Source organism: Saimiri boliviensis, chromosome 1 (genome assembly GCF_048565385.1).
Source record: "Saimiri boliviensis isolate mSaiBol1 chromosome 1, mSaiBol1.pri, whole genome shotgun sequence".
In the NCBI taxonomy this organism is placed as follows: domain Eukaryota; kingdom Metazoa; phylum Chordata; class Mammalia; order Primates; family Cebidae; genus Saimiri; species Saimiri boliviensis.
The window spans coordinates 236,699,082-236,721,478 of record NC_133449.1 but is presented as its reverse complement, the minus strand read 5'-3'; the positions used below and the strand labels follow the sequence as shown (position 1 = coordinate 236,721,478).

The window sequence follows — 22,397 nt, the reverse complement described above, 5'->3', positions numbered from 1 at the left end:
CAGTCTGCTGGGCTCCAGAATTGGTAGATAATACCAGAAAATATGACTATCTGCAAGCAAAAGTGCTGCGAATCAACGCATCATTGATGAGGTTAGCCATCTGTGGAAGGAACCTATTTTAAAAGTATAACTCAAGGAAATATTAGCTGGGGAGAAGTTGATGGAAATATTTTGTATTTTGCTTGTGGTGATAATTACGCAATTCTGTATTTGTCAAAACTTAAAAAAATAAAGGAATGAATTTTACTGAATTTAAATTAAAAGTAAGTTTAAAAATATAAAAGAAATATACAAGAAAATGCTATTCTGCATACCATTATTAAAAGTGTATATGAAGCTATTTAGAAAACATCCAGCAATAGTCAAGGTGACCAGACGCCACCCAGTGATCAGTTCATCTTTATGGAATGTGTCCAAATGTATGCATATGGTATACAGAGGAGAACAGGCTTATGAGAATTTAATAATCTTAATTCCTGCTCTTTCCAAAGGGGAGACTTTAAATATGGCAGATACAAGCATTTTTGTGTATGCATAGTCTATTCAGCAAGAATATTGTGGGGGCAGGGATGATGCACTAAATTATCCTTCAAGGTAATCTTTTGCGCTGATTGCACGTTCAGTAAATAATCTTCTATAATTGCTCTAATATTCTTTGAAATGCAATATCGTCTGGAGCCTGGCACTGTCTCTCACAGCTGTAAACCCAGCAACTAAGAAGGCTGAGGCCAGAGGATTGCTTGAGGCCAGGAGTTTGAGATCACTGTCTCTGCAAACAACAACAACAACAACAACAACAACAGCAACAACAACCAACTTAGCCAGATATGGTGGTATGGGCCTGTATTCCCAGCTACTCAGGAGGCTGAGGTGGGAGGACTGCTTGAGTCCAGGATTTCAATGCTGCAGTGAGTCATTTTCATGCCACTGCACTCTAACCTGGGCAACAGAGCAAGACCCCAACTTAAAAAATTAAATAAATAAATAAATAAATAAATAAATAAAATAATAATAATAATAAAGTAGTCTGCTATCAATGGACAAGATTATTCTGGCCATTAGAAAGTATACCCCTACCTCTTATAATTCAAGGTTGACTAGCATTGATACTTTGGTCCATAGGTCACTCTTGGGCACCATTTTCCCTAAGCTTGATGAACTGAGTTCTCCAGCGTCATGGAAGTTGCTTATTATAATAATCTCCACACTCACAGGCCAAATCCTAAGTCGCCATGGTCCCACCAGATGCTGTTCACCTGAGCAACCAGCTGCCTTCTTTCTTTGACATTTCATTGGCTGTATCAGCCATATTGTTGCAAGACTGCAGGGCAGGAGGAGGAGAGACGCTTCCCTAGTGGAGTCTTTATGGAGACTTGAAGGTGAAACCTTCCTTTCCATAAGAGCCAGAACCAAACCCCTCACTTCTCTGAAGCCTATCACAATTGTTGGATGTTCCACTCATTGGCAGGGTCCTGTGCTGCCAGTCACCTTTCTGTGTGTGTGGATGTCCTATATTTCTAGCATAATCTGGTTGGAAAGTCCGAAACTTGCCTGGTGCCTCATATATGGTTTAAATCCAATCATTACCTGAAAATTTACTTGAAAAATAACCACGTTCTAGCTTTCTCTTTCTCCCTTATCCTAAGCAGATTTTTGTCATTTCCTGAAGGCAGGACTAACTGGTTCACTTGTTCTGTCCCAGTTTATCCTGAGCCAACCTCACATAAATTAACTGCTAAGAACATCTCCCCTGAGGAAGGTGCTTTAGCCATGGCGTAGCAGGGACTGGGATAGCGCTCCTTGGAAGGGATGGCCCCTGCTGCATCCTGGCTCAGGCTCCTTGGCCAATGAATGCCATGTTCTTTTGATATGAAAGATAGAATGTCCCGTTTCACTGAAATAACATAAATTAATGTGAGAGGGCTCTGAAAATGCCCAAGGTAACAGTGAGCAAATGCCAATGAGCCTCTGAGTGAGTATGTTACCACAGAGTAAAACATGTCCACATTCCCACAAACACAGTGTTTGTTTTGCCATCCCCAGGAGGGCAGGCCATCATGATTTCTCTCACTGACTCGATAGCTACAGATTCCCCATGACTCTTAACGCAAATGCTCATTCGCTTTGTGGAAATGCCCATCCTCATGGGCAGATGCGTCTAGGATTGCACTGTTTCTTTTTATTTATGTAGATGGATTTCTTGCTGTATTTCTGCCTTCTGATGATAATCACTCTGCATCTGGATCCCTTTTCTCCTCACTTTACATTTTTATAATTCCAAGTCTTCTCATTCATCTGCTTCATATTGATTTTTTTCTATTGATTATGCTCACTAAAATCATTCTTATAAAATATACATACTTATAAAATATATGCACTGATCTCCTTGTGTACATGTACAGATAGCCTACTTCTAGAAGGAAATAGAAGAATCTGGTACTATCTGCTGTCTCTGGGGAAGAGGATTGTAGAGGGCCATTCCCATCATAGTTTGTAGGTAGGTGTCTCTGCAGCTGTTCAGTGCCCTGGCTGGAAAGGAAACTTTTAATGGTATACTTTTGGAACTGATGCTTTTATACACCGTAGATAACTTAGCTATTCAAACACTTGCACTAAAAATGCAAAAATTCATATTGGCTTCCAAACAGCACTCGTCTGACTTGGGATTCCCTTCCTTTTGAGTGCTGAAAAATTCCCTTGAGGCATTTTAATGGACTTCTTGATTTTTCTGCCCAAGGCCTTTAAAAAAGTTTTTTTTTTTTTAAGAGATAGGGTCTCACTTTGTTACCCAGGCTGGTCTTGAACTCTTAGACTCAAGTGATCCTCCAGCCTCAGCCTCTGCCTAAGGTCTTTTGATGCTCTGTAAGGGCTTCACCCTGGCTTATATTTGGGTATACAGCTTTATGACCTAGGCTATGTCATCAAAAAAAAAAAAAAAAGTATAAACCACAGTAAAGACTCAGACTGTGAGGAACCGCCCCACAGGTATTCACTCAGCAAACTGCTTCAAGTGTCTCTTCTTGTCTCTTCTGTGTCTGTACTATGCTGGGTGCCAGGAGGACAGTGTCTCATAAACCAAACACTAGGTTCAAGGAACTGATCATGCAGTGGAAGAAACCAACAGCCAGATGTGGAGCTAAACATTTTAGGAGCTGCTAGAAGAATATCTAATTGGTTGATTGATTTACTGAACATGAGAGAACAGAAAGCAGAACTACATTTCCTTGACTAACATCAGAAACGATTTTCTTTCAAAATGTTCTTTCCTTTTTTCAGTCATTAAAATGTCAGTTAAAACAACAAGAAAAGGATGAAGGACTAGCTCTGGATGTGAAGGATGAGAGAAAAACCTTCCCGTTTCCCATCCAGTGCCGCAGCCTTCCCTACCCGTGTGTTCTCCAGAACAGAGGACAAATTTGGAGACTTGGAAAATTAGGCTGACTTTCAATTAACTGCATTAAGAACGCCAGTATGTATAAGTCCAAAAATGAACTACATTTAGCCTTGAAATAAAGATGAATCTGTTGTAAAGATCCACAGTAATTACAGAATTACACACTGCAAATAATGACTAATCCAGTTTCTCCACTCCAGCCCTCCCAGTTTCTTTCTGGCTTCTTCCCCAGTGCTGCAGCAAGACATGACAGGGCACTCTGGCATGTCAGCGGTGAGCCCTTTAGCTTTTGGCAATGTAAGGTCCTTCCCCACGGCCCTGATGTAGCTCGGTTGTTAAATTAAAAGTCCAATCCTATCTGTACCACTGTAGAACCACACAATATCAAAGTGCGAAGCATGCCCCAGCCCTCAGACAGAATCAGTCCCCTTCCTCGCAGCTCCCACAGACTGTGTCCACACCCCCGAGGGAGCTTCCTCATGGGATATTGCAATAATCTAACCTCCCACAACACTGGGATCTCCTTGAAATCTTTCTGCATCATCACTGTCTCCTACAATAACTGGTGCTTAAATGATGAATTTTCAAATTACTATAATTTTCTAGCCTTAAGAGGATTTTGTTTTATTCTATTTATTTGTACAATAAATAGTAGATAAAACTGCCTGGAATGTGGATATGAGGCTGGAGGAGGAGCAGTCATGTTGGAACCATGAAGCAACAATGCTTCTTGCCAAGTGTGGTCAAGAGGTAAAGGGAGATTGTCAGTGTGGAACTCCTGTATCCACTGGTGCTGGTCTTCTTATCTGAGAAAATGAATTCTTTAAAATCCCAAGTTCTGTGGCTTGCAGCTAAACACAATCCGTACCTGATATGTAGAGCAAATCAAATGTCAACTCCTCTACCTGACTTTTAAAGTTCTGCATAATCGAGTCCAACTCTATTCCCCTTCTCTCTAAAATTCTGTCAACTGCAGCCAGATCAGACTTCCACTCTTGTCTGCAAGGGGCGTAATGATCCCTTCCTCTTTGCCTTTGTTTAGACTGATTGGTCATCCAGGAATGTTCTTTTAATTGATCCATTCCATTCTTTAAGGCTGAAGTTAACTTCAGCCTCTTCCCAGAAGCCTTTGATTCCTACTCAGTTATCTGTTTCTTGTTTCAAATCCGATGGCATTAACCCACTGATCCCTGGGTTAAATGCACGTTTTCCCCCCTATATCGCACTCTGATTATTTTGTGGTTAGGTTTAGTGCTTAAGCTCCCTGCAGCCTGGGATTCATACTCTCTTCTGTCATTGCACTTTGCACTGTACTGACCACCATGAAGATATTCAGTAGATATCCCTTGCTTGGTTGTGATCCTCTTATGCATTGCTGTATCTGCTTTTGAAAAGAGGTTTGTCTGTGACTTGAAGAGCACATGTGAACGTAGGTTGTGTCTCCATCTGGTAAATTAATATTGCTATTGGTTGCCAGTTCAGAATCAGAATGAATTAATTTGCCATGTGGAGAAATGTACAGCAGCAAATATTATCATTGTGGCTTATTTATTACAGTGATCATTATGTTGAATTTGCACATTGTTTAAAGAGCATTTGTTCGTACTGGAGATCAATTTTTAACTCCTTAAATCTATGTCTTTGGCCTCAAGAAGATGAGATCAGGAGTTTCTGACACTGTCTCAGAAGCACCACAAAGGCCAACTAAAAGCCTTGGAGCTCTCAGGCTCCTGCTCTGAGCTGGGGCAGCTAAGCCATCCTGAAAGTCTCCTTGGAGGGCTGTGCTTCTCCACTCCACACAAAGGAGAAAGGATGGGGGCTGGGGGTGTGTGTGCCACTGTTGATTAAACCTGTGGGGTTTTAAGTATTCTTCAGCTAAATTGAAATAATCACAGGACTTATATCTTGGACAGTTTTGTATCTCTCTTTAGGGATTTAAACTGTGAAAATCAAAAAGGACATCAGAGTAAGGGAGGGAGAGTCCAAATTCAGAAAGGAAAGTTACTGTAATTTCTCGATTTTCTACGTTACGTTTTTTTCAATGAGATTTCATCACATTCATAACCTTTCTTTCTCTTTGTCTAACACATACACCCATGCACGCATGCACGCATGCACACACACACACACACACACACACCCCAAGTAAAGTAATCCAGGTTGCTAATTCTTTGTGTGTGCATTACCTTAACAAAATACAGGCTTCCCTTCAAAGGGATCGAGATTAAAACACCAAATAGTCATTGTAATTCCTAGACTAGGAACTGTTATTCACTAAGGTAGACTTTGAATTCCAAGTCATAAGTGGATTCTCTGGTTGAAGATGTGGAGGATTCCACTGGTATGGAATCCAGTGAATAACAGTTCCTAGTCTAGGAATTACAATGACTCTTTATTTGGTGTTTTAATCTCGATTTTTAAAAATTTAATTAGAAAGAAAGGAGGGGTAGCATAAAAGAATTGTTTCTCTTGAATTTTTCTGTCCAGGGGACAGATCTTGGGGCAAACACCCACAGAAGCCATTTATAAAAGCCTTTGAGGTGTTTTGGGAGCTTCTTTGAGGAAGCTCAGTGTTGCTTACTGAGAATTCCATCCTGGAGTCTTGAGAAGAAAGGCCAGAAGTTACCATCTTTTCTCTGACATACGGGAATTTATGAGCAGCAATCCTGAAGACTTCAGGCCTTAAGACTTTCCTGCAGGGCTCAGGGGCTCTAGAGTGACCATCAGGCTGCATTCACAAACTGGTCTCTGGTGTATTTACTGCCCACCACAAGCAAGGTCCATGGTGGGTGGAAGAGAAGGGGGTCTTCTGCAAAGATGTGTAAGATGAAATGCCTTCCCTTAGAGGCTTGCTACCTCATTGGAGGAAACCCACTAAAGATCATAGGACCACAGATTGTCTGAGCTGGTAGGAACCTAAAAGGGCCACAGAGGTAAGCTGCACTCAGTTCTCTTAACCTTTCAGAGGCTTGGTTTCCACATTTATGAAACTCAGCCAATAATGCCTACCTTAGTGATTCATTCAATGAGATCATTATCTTGCAGAGGGCCTGTACAGACAAGCAAGTTTCCATGTGGTTTAAGTACTATCAATATACAAGTCAGAAAATTGTATTCAATAGATGATACTGATAATAGGTTATCACTTTGGAGTGAAATAGTCAAAGATGTTCTGCTATGGATTTAATAGTAGGTGAAGGACAAAGAGGGCTGGAGCATTCTGGAACCAAATCATTGAGGGTAAAACATGCCCTCTAAGGTGGCTTCTAGCAACGATGGTTGATTTGGGCTGATCTGCCCAATCAGAGGCTCTCATTTTCCATTAGCCTGTAAAATCTGGGCTTGGGGAACACAGTGACACTTGCTGTCCTGAACAAGGAACAGAATTTGTCTGAGTGCAGCCCTGTTGCAGCACTGAGCTTACCATGTGCAAAGAAGAAAAGTATGATCCCATAACACTGATGTCCTCACCACTCTAAAGTTACAAATCTCCCTATCCCTGGCTCTCCTGTTCACAGCCTCAAGTTTTATTACCCTAGTAGCACCATAAAAAAAATACGTTGGTCATTCATTTGCTTACCATCTGACTTGCCGCACTAGACCATAAGTTTCGTCAGACCAGGTGCCTGGCCTATGTTCACTGTTGTATGCCTCTAGAAGAATGGCTGGCACATGATAGGTCAGCACATGAGAATCACTTGGGAGGTTTTAAATAAAATGCCCCCTTCCCCTAAGAAATGCAAGCCTAGGCTTCTCCCGGATCAAAATCACCTCAGGGTCTCTTGAGTGGGGGTCAGGCATCAATGTTTTTTGAAAGCTCTGTATTGTAAGTGATTCTTATGGCCACCCCAGGCTGAAAAGCACTGTAGGGAGTGCTCAGTGAACCTCTGTTCGATGTAAATGACAAGTCTTTCCAAAAAGGGAAGTGTGAATGGGTACAGTGAGTGGGTGAGCGTGGAAGAGGAGACATTCTGATGGAAGAAGCCCTGTGATTTGCAGTCATCCCTTCCTTTCCACCACCCACCTAGGATACTAATAATGGGGTTTTGGAGGTGTGGAGAAAACTTTTTTCTGTCAGGATTGAGTTGATGAGGCACAGTCCATGACAATGGCCATTTGGGGTCCAGGTAATCCAGATCCTGAACAGGTTATGCTCTCCCCTGTCAACAGGGGAGAGTGCTCACGGGTGTATCATTTGTATGTATATGAGTCCTGAGCAGAAGACTTCTCTCCATCCCAAACCAAGACCCTGCCCAGCTACTTGGTGAGAAGCTGGGTGGGAGATATGGCTACCCCCATAGGGATGGCTCTGCTAACCCACAAAGCTTAACAATGAGGAAGAGGGCAGGATGTTTTCTTTCTGCATGACTATGATACTTCTGAAAGGTTGGGCTGTGGGATTTTTTTTTTTTCACTTCTGTCTTGGAAATCACCCTATATACTGGTTGGACTGCGGGATAAGATTTCTTTACATTGAGAAAGTATTTCCCACCATATAGAGGAGATAAAGTGGAACTGCTGGTTTTTCAACTCCCTTAATGGCTTCCAATGCCATTTGTCAAAAGGTTGGTTTTCTTTACAACATTAAAAAAAAAAAATTCTAACAACAAAAAACTAAGTGCAAAATCTTCCCTTGTACTTTGATTGATGGTTCACACCTTTTGGAATATCTAGCTCATATTTTTAGAAAGAAGCAGCTGGTACTCTTGACATTTAATTTCAACAAAATGCCTCATTCCATTCCTTCTCTCCCAGAGAGGGTACACAGACTATTGGAAAATATCCAGTGGCACTGATCCAAACGTCTACATTAAGTGTGGAGAAATGGCGGAGTATATTTTAATGTCCAGGAAGTTGAGCTAATGGCATTGAAATGGCAGATCCTAAGAAAACATGATTATGGCAAGGAAGGATGACTATTCTAGCTGCTATTGGTATCTGCAGGAGGGACCTTTAAAACTGAACAAATAGGTTTCTGTTCTTGGGTCAGTGTTTTAGCCAAAGAGCTTTGCTACAGATCAACAATTCTAGTAATAGTAACGATAGCTATTATTTACTGAGGACTTACCACATCCAAGTCTTTTACATGGATTCTCTGGTTTCATCACCACAATTGTCCCTATTTTATAGATAAGGAATTTGAGGCATAATATTTGTAAATGACTTATCTAAGGTCACATACCCTGGAAGTAGCAGCTTTTAGCCATCTGTTGGCAACATTTTACTATAAGGGATCAGATAGTAAATATCTTCAGCTCTGTGAGGCACACAGTCTCTGTTGCAACTACTCAATCCAGCCAGTGGTAATGGAAGCAGCCAGAGTCACCACATAAACAAATGGAAGTGGCTGTGTTTTAATAAAGCTTTATTTAAAAAAAAGTGGTGGGCTGGATTTGACCTGGGGTCTATAGTTTGCCAGTTTCTTCTGTTAATCATAACATAAGAACTATTGCAAGCAGTCATTGAGCCTTCTTATATAACGGCCTTCTGGGTAAATAATTGAGGTTTTGTTTGTTTGTTTGTTTGTTTTAATGAATCATACTTCTGAATTCCAGCCACAATCTAAATGTGTTGGTGGGAAAAGACATTTGAATGAGTAGGATTGTAAGATCACATAAGAAACCTTCAGGGGAAAGCCACCAAGGGCATCATGGCTCCAGGAGTTTGTGAGGTGGGCAGTGAAAGAAAAGTTAGGTTTATGCAGTTTCTGCTCTATGCCAGGCCTTGTGAGGGGTTCCTTTACACTCTCCCATTTCTTCAGTGTCTTGATATACCATCCCTTCTATGCAAGTTTTAAGGTGGCACACAAAAACACACCACCACAAAGAAAAAAGAATGGAAGGAAATGGAGCATTGTATCATTTAATCCTCACATCAATCCTGCAAGGCAGGTGCCATTATTCTGTTTTATAGATGAGAAATCAAAGTGCAGAGGGGAACTGGCTTGCCCGAGTTCAGGGAGTGACTAAGTGGCTGAGCTGGCTTTTCACCCCAAATGTGCTCAATTTTTTGCCTGTACACCTTTCATTAGTCCACACTGCTCCTTTAGAGTGAATGCACATCTCACCTTGCTTAACTCTAATCACTGAGTTTGGAAAGTCAGTTAAATTTGATATTTTATTTATTTTTGCCCTACGAAAAGAAAAGGAAACCCTGGTATATCCTCTCATTTTACATGATTGCTATAATAATCAAGCAAGTAGAGTAGGTGAAAGATTTTTCAAAGGGGAAAACGATTCTGCAATGTAAAGTGGTGGCATGTGCCAGGGAACTGGCCATAGAAAGGGCTTGCCCACCCCCAGGGGACTTTGTCTACTGAATCACTCAGATGGCTCAAGTTGGGGGAGAAATAGGCCTCTAAAAATCCCCTGAAATCAGTCCAAAGCCCAGGAACTTGGAAAAGGTTACAGAACAGTCATTCAATTTCTAGTCACATAAGTGACTCTTATAAACACTTGTTTCATCACCATCCCCGCCCCCGCTCCCTGTTTTCCTCCAAGAGATTTTCCTCCTACTTCTGTTCATTTCAAATGGGTTCTTCCTCCTGAGGATGAGTGTAAATCCAGCCCTTTATCCCAGACCTAGCCCTAGCCCATTTGTTTCAACAATACCATTATAATAGGAAACATTGTATCAGCTTCATTCCAAGTCCAAAGCTCCAACTCATTGGTAGAGATGGCTGTACTGAGTCTGCCTTACCCCTGTATCTTTTAAACCTCTGGCTAAAAGTCATAAACTAGAAAGACTGAATAACCTGATTACACAAGAAAACAAATTCTTGCTGGGCATAGCAGTTTACACCTGTAATCCCAGAACTTTGAGAGGCTGAGGCAGGAGGATGGTTTGAGCCTAGGAGTTTGAGACCAGCCTGAGCAACATAGGGAGACCCTGTCTCTACTTAAAAAATCAAAAATTAAAAAATTTAAAAAGGAAAAATAAAAAAATTCCTGTATGTCAAAAATCACATAAAATTTAAAAGGAAATGACAAACTAAAAATATTTTTGACATATGACAAATAATATTATTCAATGTCTAAAAGCTTCTACAAATCAATCACAAAAGTGACAACTTAAAATGGAAAATTGGGCAACAGCCACCAAAATGCAATGCAGAAGAACAATACTAACAACATATTTTTAAAAACTTTTTGGGGGCTAGTTTCATGTAACACCAGATACTTAATTATCACAGGGGATAGTTTCATGTAGCACCAGATACCTAATTATCACAGAATTGTGAGTAATAGAGATGTTTAGACAAAATGTGCAGGATTGTATCTGGCATACTTAAGTTGCACGTGTGTGTGTGTGCACAAGGATGTGTACTCTCTCTATATAAACACACACCTGCCTGAGACAGTTTAGATGACCGGAGACAGGATGGGACTGAATTTCAGGTTCAAAACTTGTGTAAACAACATATACAAATATAAGCAAGACTTCATCCTGAGAACTTGAACGAAGGGTAAAAAAAAAAAAAAGATACATTTAAGGAGGAGATGCAAGCAGGCTCACAAAGTCTTGTTTTGCAGCAGTGGCTGGAATGTGGTATACACGGTCCAAGGTTCATCATCTAAGGCAAAATCATACATGAGAAAAATCCATTCATGAAACTAAATCATCCTAATGCAAATGACATTTCATGAGTAGAGACTAAAACCAAAGTGTGAAGGACATTTTCCAAATCAATGTGAAAGTGTGCAGAAATAGCTGGATCTAAATTGAATAAGAATTGTGTGACAAATTGATGAGGTACTGAGGGAAAGCCAATGAAGACACTGAGGGGCCTATTCTGAGCGACTGGATGCCATAGGCTGAATCTAGAAGAAGATTCTGCATAAAGAATAATTTCTTGGAAGGTTTGGCAAAAGAAAGTGTTCTTTTAAGTGCTTTCCCGTAACTTATTTTCTGTTCCTTGGAACTGTTTGAATTTCGGTGTTTGGGAATGAGTTGGTTCTGGTGGATTTCAATCTACATCTCTCCCTTCCTGTACTCCCTCCTTCCCTCCCTCCCCACACCCTGCTGTCTTGGCAGAGTAACAGGTTGATTCTGTTTCATCATTACCCTTCTCTAGCTTCCTTATAAAAAGGGTACATTAGATAACATTTAATGGGCATTTGGGAAATGAAGCTGTCAAGTTTTCATTTTCATTTATGCTGATCGAAGAACTGGTGAGGCGAACCTAAGACAGAACTAATTTGAATGCATAAATAAATAATGGAGTGAATAAATAACAAAACACCTTTCTACTGAAGATCTCACCTGGAGAGAGGTAATTAATTTGGGTCTCTTTAATAATAGCAGAATATGGGAATATTCAATCTAGAGTTTGCAGAATTGCCTATAGTTTCTAAAACCTTTGGGTTCTCAAAATAAATAGCTATTCTGTAGAAAGTAATGGGAAATTCAACGTAAGTGAAGACTGCTACTTAAAGAGGATTAAGCAAGCCACACTTTAAGAGTGCCCCTGTATATCTTATTGTCGAAGAAGTGAGCCCTGGGTCAATTCACAGCTTGTGAACTTCATGTGGAGAAAGAGTACGGGGGATATTGAAGGAAGGAATAAACACCATATGTGGACACCCTAAAACTGACAGGTGACTCAGCTCCCTGGGTGTTAGAGGGCTGTTAGCAAATAATAGCAATAATATAAAGCCCACACGGCCTCATGGTTAGCAAAGAACAGAAGAAAGTTCTGAAAGCAGTTGATATAAGCTGGCTACTAATCAGACATATTAAAAGACAAAATATATTGGTACCAGAATTAGATGAAAGTAAACAGTTCTATATAATTTATTTTTAATGACCTTTAAATGGTATAAATTTATGACCATTGTAAATAGAATGCTGAAACATCTAAAAGAGAAAATTAAAATAATCAATAATACTATCACCAAGAGTTACTGTGTTAATATTTTGGTCTGTTTCTTTCAAGTCTTTTACTATGCATGAATGTATTTTCTTTTCCAGTACTACTTACTATATATCTCTAAGCACTAAACAAATAGCAGTGCAGTAGACAACTTTGTTCATAAATCCTTGTTACGTCTCTATCATTTCCTTAGATTAGATTCTCTAGAAATAGAGGTACAGAGTAAAAGTATATTAATTTTCAGGTCTTAATATACATTGCTAAATTGTTTTCCTGAAAGGTCAACTTAATTTATGCTTTCATTACTCATTTCTATAAATGTATCTTTTAAACTCCTATGACTCCTTTTATTTTCCACCTGATGTTAAGTAAGCGTCTACGTTTGACTCAACATTATACTAGGAATAAGAACAATTCTAGGTTTATTAAGATAATTATTTCATGATGTTGTGCTAACTTACAGTGAGATAACTCTCACTTCTTTAAAATATTTTCATACCCATTAGTACATTTAGTTCCCCCAAAACCCCTGAGATGAAGAAAATTAGTTATAGAATGTTTAGAGCATGGGAAAGGGTTTCTGATATCATCTAGTTCAGATTTTATTCATGTTTCCATCTGATAGCGGCACTGGGCAAGATATGAGAGTTTTAAAATTCCAGAGCCCAAGCGTCAGGAATCTCAGTTCATATATTCCTTCCTGCTGGATGACTTTGACTTTATCCTGGTCCCTGTTAAGCTTTGTATCATTCTCAATTTCCTCCTTCTTGCACTGTTTCATCAGTCCATTGGGAAGTACACTATTAGATTTCTTGCTCTGCCAGGGGTATGAAAATAACTAGAAATCTGGACTCGGACTCATAAGTAGAGACAGAACAGTCTTCAAATGAGTGTTTTATCTATGATGTGGGTGATGACCTAGAAAAGATCCCCCAAGATTGTGTAATGAGCCAATGAAGTTGAGAGAGTCAGATCTGTGCTTAAGATAAACTTGAAAAACCAAAGTAGTCAAGGGGAAGTTTAGTAAGAAATGCAGGATTCCAGGCTCAGTGTTATTTCAGCACCAAACTATTCTGACAATACAGACTATCAAATGCTAACGTTTGCAAGGACTCCTCTGGATGATTCTCACCTGCTTCTCTGATTTAGGTAGCATAAGTGAGTTATTTCAACAGACAGTGGGCATCTTCAAGGGAAACAAACCACCTGTGCTCCCTAAAGATTGGATACTCTATGTTGCAGATTAGCATCATGTTAATGTACTATGAGATTACAACACATTGCTTAGAGCAGGCGACCCCAAACTTCTTACACAGGGGGCCAGTTCACTGTCCCTCAACCATTGGCGGGCCGCCACATACCGTGCTCCTCTCACTGACCACCAATGAAAGAGGTGCCCCTTCCTGAAGTGCGGTGGGGGGCTGGATAAATGGCCTCAGGGGGCCGCATGCGGCCTGCCGGCCGTAGTTTGGGGACGTCTGGCTTAGAGCTTAAAATGGCAGTGTGCTGATGTTTGAGCCACCACAGACTCGAGAGAGCTGCTGCCTTGTTTTCCTTCGGGGTCAAATTTATTTTATTTAGAAGCATCACCGTAGCATTTCTAGTTTCTCTCTCTCTCTCTCTCTCTCTCTCTCTCTCTCTCTCTCTCTGTGTGTGTGTGTGTGTGTGTGTGTAATTTTAAATTCTGAGAAACTATCTTTTAAAATGCCTGACATTTAAGAAAATCTGGCGCTGTATTGCCACTACTGAAGCCAAGTATAACATGTGTAGAAAGTAGCACAGTTGAGGATGCTGAGTGTGCCAAATTTCCCTTAAAATTAACATTTGCACCGTATGTTGGTACCCTAAACTCAATACTTTTTTGGCTGATGAAAATGCAAAAGGAAAACATTCTCAGACTGAGTCCTCTTCTCTTTCTTTGTAGATACTGTTTTAAAGAAATTAGCAGTAGTCTTCCTTTGGAAGTAAAAACAAGTGCCTGCTGTAATTCTTGGTGAGAAGTCAGGCATCCAGTGGTGTCGAAGCTAGAAGATCCATGCTGGTCAGGCAAAGGCACCTGAAGGTGTCAATCCTGCAAGGTTGTCCTGTGCCCTTCATTTACCATTCAGCCCCTCACAATGTCTTGGGTGGTAACTCAGAGGTGAGGTCCAGCTTCTTCGTCCTCTATCATGATGTTCAAGAGAGTAAAGTGAACAGGTAGAGTCCGGAAAGCTCCCACTGAACTTAGAGCATTATACCAGATATTTAGATAATGCCCAGGCAACCCAGGATAACAAAAGCCACGGCAGTGTGCGATGGCTCAATGCCTGTAATCCCAGCACTTTGGGAGGCTGAGGTGGGTGGATCACAAGGTCAGGCGTTCAAGACCAGCCTGGCCAAGATAACGAAACCCTATTTCTACTAAGGATACAGTCGTGAGTCCCAGAAGCTGGCTTCCTGGCCTTTTAGGTGACATTCATTCTCTCTGAGATCCTTCTTCAGATAGCCCCTACCTGTCTCTGTGGCATGTAGTTTCCACAATATGAGGAAGAAGTCACATTCTTTGTGCCTGTGAGCCAAGTATCTTCACCTTTCTTGGTTTTCAGTGTGCTTTGTATAAACCAGTGATATATCATCATGGTCCCTGGACACCTGTGTGGCTCTGGCAGAGTTTGGGGCTCTCCTTGAATCACAGGAGACACAGCCTTTCACTTATAAATATTGATCCTAAACTGTACCAAGGGGAAGGATGAGAGGACAAAGTTGTGTTGCTACTAAAACTGCCAGAGATATTTAAACTATGATGGGAGTGATGGGCTGGGGGCTTTGTCCCACTGGAGTATTAAGTAAGAGTCATGTGCTCCTGGCCCTCAAGCAGGATTTTTCTATGAGGCACACACAGCATTTAATGGGAAAATTTGAAATCTAAAAAAGTCTGAATATCTACTTTAAAAAAATTTTGTTATGGGAAAGTTCAAACTATGAAAGTAGACAGAATAATATCTGTCCTTATACTTAGTTTCAGTTCGTGACCAATCTCGTTTCATCTATACCCCACTCACTTCCCTGCCTTCCGATGGGGATGCTTTTGAAGTAGATCCATGACATCGGATTATTTCATCTATAAATATTTCAGGATGTATCTCTTAAACAAAGGGACTTTTTTTCTTAAAACTTAGCCACAATGGCATATTATACCTAAAACTCAAAAGTTTCATTAATCATTTAAATAGTCAATATTCAAATTTCTCTAGAAAAAATTTACTCATTTGCTTTGGAATGAAAGCCATTTTGGAGTTTTGTCAGTTCACCATTGAACTAGAGAAGTCCCACCCTTCAGATATCATTAAGGTTGAAAGGAAAGGTCTCTTTAGGAGTGATGACAAGGTAAAGAGAAGGAAAGACTGTCTGGACTTTCTTATCCTAGAGTCAGTGATCATTAAGACTGAAAGGGTAGGTACACATTACCCAGCCCCATTAGACTTCCTTATTGTAGACTGAGGCACAGAGTAGTAAGCTGATGTCCCCAAATTCACACAGGTAATTAATCACCAAGTATTCCATTTTAAAATGCAAGAGCCTCTATTTAAGGTATTACCTATTTTTAAAATTACCACAGGACCTATATTTCCAGTGCTTTGTTCGTGACTTTAAAATGTGTGTAGTTTGATGGTTTAGAGCTGTGCTGTCTAATTCAGTACTCATTAGCCACGTGTGGCTTTTGAGCACATCATATGTGGCTAACCTGGATAGAGACATGCTGTATATGTAAAATGCACACTGGGTTTTAAAAATTTAGTAAAAATATTTAAAATATCTAGTAATTATTGTATTCTCTTGATTAAATGCTGAAAAAATATTTTTCAGCACCGACACTCAGCACATGTCAGAGTGGTCATTTTACATGGATTTGTGTGATTATTCACTTAATGTCTGACTCTCTCCATAGACTATTTTCTCCATGAGGTCAGGGATCCTGTTAGTTCCTAGTCACTAATGTGCTCACCCCATAACAGACCCTCAGTTAAAGAAAGGAGCAAAGGAAGAACTACAGGAATCCTGCTTGCTCTAGCTGTGGCCCTTCCTTCTTTATTACCTCTTCCCATTTCACTCATGTGTTCCTGGACAGGCCAGCTGAGTACCTTGGTATATTAATTAGCAAATCGTATGGGTTCTATTTTCAATGTCTGTCCAGAATCCAAACACTTCTCACCTCTTCCACTGCCCCTGCCCTGGTCAGGCCACCAGAGGTCCCTTCTGGGATCATGGTAACAGCCTCCAGACTCTTCTCTTCTCCCTTGGTCTCCCATTAGCCTATTCAACGCAATACTCAGGCAGGTTCTATTAAAATGCAAATCAGATCTTGTCATTCCCCTGCTCAAAACTCTCTAGTGATTTTCCATCTATTTCAGAGTAAAAGCCATAGTCCAGACAGTGGCCTGCAAGACTCTACGTGAAGTTTCTCCCTGTTCCTCCTCTGAACTCATGCCTTACCCCCGCCTTACTTGCTTCTTCCACTCCCACTCTCCAGCCACTGGTTGTTCCTGGCACACGCCAGGCACTCTCCCACCCCAGGGCCTTTCACTTGCTGTTCTTTCTGCCTGGACAGTTCTTCTCCCAGATACCCACATGCCTCTTTTGCTTCCTTCAAGTTTTTGCTCAATACCACCTCTGAAGTGAGGCCACCCTAACACTGGCTGCCAAACACTCCCTATTCTCTCCCCTTCCTGACTTTATTTTTCTTCATGTCTTCTAATGCGCCATATAGCTGACTTTATTCATTGTTCATTTTCCTCCACTAGAATGCAAACTCTATGTGCACAGGAATGTTTGTCTTTTGTTTCCTTATATATTCCTACTGCCTAAAACAATGTTTGGTGAGAGGTTGTTGCCTGGTAAATACCTGTTGACTGTGAGACTAAAGCTCAACTTATGCACCAGAAAAATAGGCAGACTTGAGTCCAGTCATTGGGCTTGAACGTGCAGAATTGGCCTGTGCTGTCAGTGGGACCAACTCAGCTCTGTCTCAGTCAGGAGACTTGGAAGCTCCCTGCACTCAGATTGGCTGCCCAGTCTCCCAGCTCCGTTCTGATGACCGTGAGGCCCAAGGAAACAGTTTGGATTCAGGGAGCGTCTCACTGGCTCCTCCCAAGATCCGCTGCAGGTCCCCTGCCCCACACCACCACACACAAATATACCACAACACGCTCTCCCTTCCCAAGGACACACTGGGCTATTTCTAAAACTGAGATTCTGATCCAAAACAGTAGCCAACACGTAGTGCATCCCCTGTGTACAGGAAAAGACAAGAGACCTCTGAGCAATTTCCTGGCCTTATATTTTTCCATTCCAGTAAATGAGGCCTTCTTCAGCTCAGGAATCTCTCTCTGAACCAAGCCAGTGCCTTAGTGGTGCACGCCGTTTGTGACTGCCTGGCTTATTTCTTTGTTATTTTGTTTTCCCTTTTAAGTGATCAACAATTGGATTCCTTCTGTCATGAAACTTCGACAGCCAGATCTACTGATTGACTACCAGTTAAAGTGCATAGAATGTGATGGAGAGTTTCCTTCCTAAATGGATATTTTATTCAGCCATACATAATACTCAAATAGTGCTCTCCGCCTTCGAAGAGTTTGGGAAAATTTGCACCTCATTAGGCTGAGCAGAGCATGAGCTCATGCTTTATGGATTGGACCCCAGCAAGGTTAAACAATTTGCCTCGGGCTAAAACCTGCTTTGCTCTGGACAAAGTACTTTGTCTTTTTTAATGAATCAGAAAAATATAATGAATAAAAAATGTAGTCCCTTAACTACTGTGTTAATCAGTAATTTGGTTCCAAGTTATTTCCATGTGCTTTTTTAGGCCATATTGGGGGTTCTTCCTAGTCTTCTAATATTATTTCACAGTCTTTCTTCTCTTCCCCTCTCTCTCTCCTCCTCCTTTGCTTCATCCTCTTTGGCTTCTGGAACACTCTAGCTGCCAAGGGGCAACTACTATACCCCCACCTGACAGCAACCCTTGTCCCTTTCCCTCAGGGACTCACTTTCAGATGATAAGCACATTGATGTTAAAGGATGGGGAAGGCTTAAGCTCAAGTTCCTAAGTGTGGTGGAAACCACAGAATAAGTTAGTATATCTTTTGGCCTATGTAGTAGTGAGTAACTGAAAACATTTTAAATGCAGACAAATACGGGTATGTTACAGAACAGAATGCAAAAAGCCAGGACAGGTTAAAGTCTGAAATTCTACCTGTGGCTCACTGCCTAGGATTTCTTCTTCAGATTTTTCTCTCCCATTAGAAAAAGAGAAGTCTGAGAAGATCTGACATAACAGAGTGCCGGGTGCGGTGGCTTACGCCTGGAATTTGAGCACTTTGGGAGGCTGAGATGGGCAGATCACTTGAAATCAAGAGTTTGAGACCAGCCTGGCCAACATGGTGAAACCCTGTCTCTACTAAAAATACAAAAAAGTTAGCCAGGTGTGGTGGTGCAGGCCTGTAGTCCCAGCTACTGGAGAGGCAGACGGGAAGAATCACTTGAACCCTGGAGGCGGAGTTTGCAGAGAGCCGATATTGCACCACCACACTCCAGCCTGGCTGACAACAGAGTGAGACCTCATCTCAAACAAAACAAAACAAAAACCTGACATAACAGGGTGCTTCCTCTGGGTTCAGGAGGAAGAAATGCTGGAATTGACTTCCCAAGGGCTGGTGGAATCAGCCTTTCAGTCTTATTATTTTATTGCTCCTTTGAACAAAGATATTATTATTTTTTTTTCCTGGAGACTGTTTTGGCTGAAAGAGATAGAGGGAATTTGGGGACATTCTTTTCTCTGGATTACGAACATCCACCAGGCAACAGCCTTACCCAAGTAAGAGCAGAGCACCTCTTCTCTTATTATTTAACAAATAAAAGCAATAAGAAAGGAAATCGATGACATTTGAGACTAGGATTAAGAAGAAAACTCTGGCATGTATTTAAAGATACCACTTCTTTTACATATGATTTCACATCGAATGTGTTGAATCCCTTGAAGGAGAATTGAAGTGGGTTAAATAAAGTAATGGCTGAGCCACAGTGATTTTGGTTTGACCTGTCCACATCTATGGCATGTGCATACCCTCTTAAGCCCCAAGAACACTTTAGCCCAGCAACTGCATTTGGAGAAGAGAGGTTGGGTACCATGTATGGAACATGCTTCTTAGCAAAGAGCTAAGAAGCTGACATCACAAAACCTGGCTTCGAAAGCCAGCTATATCACTTCCTACCTTCCCTAAGCCTCAGTTCCTCAGCTATAAAACAGAGATAATAATACTTTATTCATGAAACATTTCTAGCTCTTCTTCTGGGCACATGGTTGGATTGCATTTTCCTAACCCTTTATAGGCAGGCCTGGCACATGACTTTCTTTGGATAATAAAATGCAAACACATGAGCACAAGTGACATGTGTCATTTCCTCGTGGCATCTTTAAGAAATAGCCTACAATTCTGGCCAGATGTGGTGGCTCCCGCCTGTAATTCCAGCACTTTGGGAGGCCAAGGCAGGTGGATTACTTGAGCCAGCCTGGGCAACACAGCAAGACTCCATCTCAAAAAAGAAATTAAGACCAAAAAAAAAAAAAAAAAAAGAAATAGTCCATAATTTCATGTTATTTTCTGTTTCTCTGTCATAGCGGCCTGAAACATTTCAGATAATTATTCTGTCAGTCTAGGGCCTAAAGGTAAGATGACCAGGATCTATATACTGGATATGTAATACAAGTAAGGCATATATTCCGTTTTATTTTCTTTTTTTAAAGTTGGGAGATATAGGGGTTATTACTGGAGCATAACCTCATCCATCCAAACTAATATATTTCTTCATGGAATTGGAGGCAGATTAAAGAATGTACTTAATAGGTAATGTGCATGGCACATGGCAAGTACCAAGTAAATGTTGGTCTTTCCCCCCTTACCAGATTTCTCTGCTCCATGATTTTCCCAGCCCACACTTACCAGCCCTGAGCTTTGCTACCCTTCAGAAAGTTGTTTTCAGTTTGAGAAGGATGAGAATGAACTTTAAGACCTTTAAAAGTATTCCCTAATACCCTTTGAGAAAATGGGAGAACCCCTGAATGGAGCAGAGTTGGGAATTCCCATGATGGGAAGAGAACGTTCTCTGTGAAATTTACAAAAGAGAAAGGAGCTAAGGGTCTTCTCAAGGGAATGAGCCAGAAAGTAAAACCCACGACCTCTGAAAATTTCCAACCACAGATAATGCTCCACAGTGCAGCATCATGTTGCTGTCACTTAACTGGAATCAGGATACAGGCATCTCATGGGAACACGTTTCTGACCCTCTTCTAGCAGATTATCTGTCTGGAGGGAGCTGCAGTCCTTGATCTGCTTACTACCAGCTTTCCTGACACTCCAGCAGGAATGATGAAGAGGTCAGAGCTTGAGCCTGAGCTTCTTCCTTGCTGGCTCCTTAAGATGGCCCTCCCTTCCTCCACCAGTTCCAGGCTTCAAGGGTAGCTTCAAGAGTCAGAGAAGGGAAGTCAGCAGGGCCACTGTTGCTGCTTTGGCCAAATCACTCAATCATTTAAAAACCTAATCAATTAGACCATCAACAGAATACCTTTTTAGAGTGTTTACATCTTCTGTGGAGATAAATGCTCCTACCTAAAATTACTCTAGAAAGCCATGTCTTTGAATTTTACTCAAAAGGTAAATCATAATTCATCAATTTAGCAGGTCAATTTTGAAAATTTTCAGAATAAGGGAAAGCAAGAGGAATAGAAAACAGATGAGATGGAGCCGAATAAGTCCTCCGCTTTCGAAGTCAGTTACAGAAATGAGAGGCAAGCAGGACAGCTCCCCAGGAAGAGGAGACATGAGGAAAGATGGCAAGGTACCAAGGAGAGCATTCACTCATGAGATTTGTACTTAGCTTTTGTGGAAGACAGGCACTGTGCTGGGCATGGAGGGACAATGGCAAGAAGATAGTGGTGGCCCTGGCCTTCTCAACAGGGGCAACGGCATTGCTATTTGGGGTCCATTTTTCGTCATGCCAGACCGTTGTGTACATTGCAGAATTTTAACATCCCTGCCCACCCCCAGCCACTAGATGCCAAAAATGCCCCTTAGTCATTATGATAACCAGAAAGCACCGTCCCTATTTCCAAATACCTCTGTAAGCACTGGACTGGCCCCAGTTGACAACTACTGAACTTGAGCATGATAGTTGCTGTAAGTAACATAGTACGCAGCTCTCCGAGGAGCAAAAAGAACCCCAGCAACGGTAGGAGGAGCCAAAGAGAAGCCTGCCCCGAGACCCTCTTCTCCCTGATGGCATGTGCTGTCTACATCTTTCCCTGACCTGTGGGCTCTGAGTCCAAAGAAGACAGGGCCAGCTCTGAGCTGCTGTGGAGCTCTCAAAAATCACTAGATTTAATGGAACGGTTTAGGGAGTGAATAGAATTATTTGAAGAAATAAGGAGAAACTGTATGGGGTAGGGATTGGTTAGAAAGAACTCCCAGACAGTCATTGATAAGAAACAAGTTGGCATTGCACATGTTAACAGACATAGAGCTGGCCCACAGCCCCACGGAAAGCGTGTACCTGGCCATAGGCACGCCATTGCAGGATTCATGTTATCTGACCACCTCGGGAATCTGACACAGACTTTTGCTTACTCTAAGCCCTCTTCCTCATTTTTAGGTTGCATGTGATTATTTGGGAGAAAAGGAAGGATGATGAGAAAAAGGGAAACTAACATGTATTGAGCACCTAGCATGGCCAACCAAAGTACTAAGTATGTCCAAGTACGTTGTTCATATATCACAGAGACACTGAGTGATGTGTGAGAAGGAGCAGAAACTTGGGAGTCAGGCAGCCCCGGGTCTGAGTTCTGGAGCTGTGGCAAGTTGCACAACCTCTAAACCACAGTTTCCTTCTATGGAAAATGGGGATAAAAAATACTAATAACCCAGCTTGCCTAGTTATTGTAAGATTTCATAAAATAAGAAATTTAAAGCCTATGGTACCAGAAAAAGGACACTTAATAAATGGCAATTATACTAGTATTTGGTTTCCCTAAAAACACTGGTAAGAAGATAGTCTAAAGGTTCTACAGAGAAAGGAAGAAGGCCTGGGACAGGATTAGGGGTG

At 41.3% G+C, this 22,397-nt stretch overlaps 1 protein-coding gene across 2 annotated transcripts in view; it reads right to left on the bottom strand.

Moving 5' to 3' along the window:
- Window positions 1-22,397, bottom strand: part of ZNF366 (zinc finger protein 366) — a 64,921-nt gene that overhangs the window by 26,644 nt on the left and 15,880 nt on the right. The gene's annotated exons all lie outside the window — the stretch shown is intronic.